This window comes from Rousettus aegyptiacus, unplaced genomic scaffold (assembly GCF_014176215.1).
Source record: "Rousettus aegyptiacus isolate mRouAeg1 unplaced genomic scaffold, mRouAeg1.p scaffold_m13_p_1, whole genome shotgun sequence".
Classification (NCBI taxonomy): Eukaryota; Metazoa; Chordata; class Mammalia; order Chiroptera; family Pteropodidae; genus Rousettus; species Rousettus aegyptiacus.
Genome location: NW_023416284.1, coordinates 115,352,630 through 115,354,787, shown reverse-complemented (window position 1 = coordinate 115,354,787; position 2,158 = coordinate 115,352,630). Strand labels below are relative to the sequence as shown.

The window sequence follows — 2,158 nt, the reverse complement described above, 5'->3', positions numbered from 1 at the left end:
CACTATATTATTGTTGACTACAAAATAACTCTCTAAAGCTTATTCATCTTGCTTAATGAAAACTATATACTCATTTACTAGAATTTGTCGAGGGAGAGGTAGTTGCCAGGAATTAAGAATAATTGATTCTATGCTATTATAGAATAGATGTGAGAAGTTATGAGCAACACTGAAAAATTCATACACACTGAGAACTGTAGGATGTTTAACTTGTTACTCCTCTGATTTGTAATACCAGAAAATCAAGCAGTAAGAATAAGGGGTTTGCTCAAATTAAATTATGTCGAAGACCTTACAAGACCTTTTCCTTAGCCTTCTAAATATCTTTTTATTCTATTCACTCCTTTCTATCAGCCTTGTGACTATTATAAAATAAAACAATGTCTCTCGTTTTATCACTACAAAAGTTTCCTAACTGCTCCTTTGTCTATAATCTTTTTCTCACCACCAGTCTACCTGTCACACTGGAACAAAGTGACTTTTCTAAAACTCATATATCAATATATCATTCCTTTATAAAAACTTTCAAATTGTAACTTATTATTTTGGGGGGAGGATAGTCCAACTCCCTAATAGAATTTGTAAGATCTCTGTATTAGATGGATCATTTTTATTTTTTATTAATTCAGTCTCATTTCCTGCTAGGGCCAGAAAACAGTAAACTTGGTGTGGTAGACAGAATAATGGCCCACCAAAGAAATTTACATTCTTATTCCTAAAACCTGTGGATCTGTTAATTCCTATGAAAAAGAAACTTTGTAGATGTGATTAAATTAGGCCTTGAAATGGAGAGATTATCCTGAATTATCTCTGGATGCTCAATATAATCATAAGGATCTATATAACAGGAAGGAAGGAAGTTCAGAGTCAGGGTAGGGGGATACAATAACAGAAACAAAGGTAATGGGAAGAAAGAAACATTACTTTTAGACTTCTGACTTCTAGAACTATAAAATAATAAATTTGTGGTGTTTTAAGTCACTATAATTGTGATTTGTAACAGTGTTAGTAAGAAACTAGTATATTTGGCAAACACAAATAAATCAAAAGAAGAAAGTAAATCAAATCTATGAAGCAATAGAAAGGATGAGGCAGGAGATTAGATAAGAGGAACCATGCAACAGAAGAATTATGAATACAGTGGGAAAAATAAAGAAAGCCTAAATAAATTAATAGATACCTCATGTAAGTGATTTGGAAGAGACAATTTTTTTAAATATTTAAATTCTTATCAAATTAATGTGTTTAATGTCATTTCAATCAAAATCTCAAAAATTATTTATATTAACTGCCGAAATAGTCCTAAAATGAATGTGGAAATGCAAAGAATCTAGAGTACTTGTGGTAATCTTGAAAAAAAAAGAGGATTTATACTGCCACATTCTAAGATTTGCTATAAAAATTACAATAACTGCAATAGAACAATTGAAATAATTGACTGAATAGGAAAAAAAGAGTATAGAAACAGACAGACATGTATTGGTCGCTATTGTAATTCATTGAACAAGAAAGTTCTAACTAAATTGTGCTGGGCAACTGGATATTCTTATTTGGAAAAAAAAAGAACAAATATTGACTACTCAAAAGTAGTTGTAAAATGTGAAAGCTGTCTATGGACATGCTACCCTGAACAAACCCAATCCCATCTGATCTTGGAAGCTAAGCAGAGTTGGGGCTGGTTAGTACTTGGATGGGAGACCTCCTAGGAAGACCAAGTGATGTAGGCATAAAAAATTTAAATAATAAATAAATAAATAAATAAATAAATAAATAAATAATTGGAAACTGACAAGGTCTTTGCAATCTGTGAGGTCAATCAAGAGTTGCCTCGCCTAAAAAAATATATATATATACTACTAATTAAAAAAATAGTGAAAGCTAAAACAATAGTGCATTTTGAAAAAAAAAAAAAAGACAGAATAATATCTGCAGCCTGAGGAAGACAGATATTTCCGATAGGACACAACAGAATTAACTGTAAAAGAAAAAATGAAGATATTTAATTTCGATGGAGTCTAATTTATAATTTTGTTTTATTTATGACTGATCATTTGGTGTTTATGGAAATTTTTCATTCCACAAAGTTGCAAAGGCATTCTTTTTTTTATATTTTATTTATTTTTTACGTTTTTACATTAGGTTCCCAATGACTTTGGAC

At 30.4% G+C, this 2,158-nt stretch overlaps 1 pseudogene; it reads left to right on the top strand.

The window, feature by feature from the left end:
- The first annotated feature begins 1,608 nt into the window (after positions 1–1,608).
- On the top strand, positions 1,609–1,727 carry LOC118604306 (annotated as a pseudogene).
- Positions 1,728–2,158: the final 431 nt, after the last annotated feature.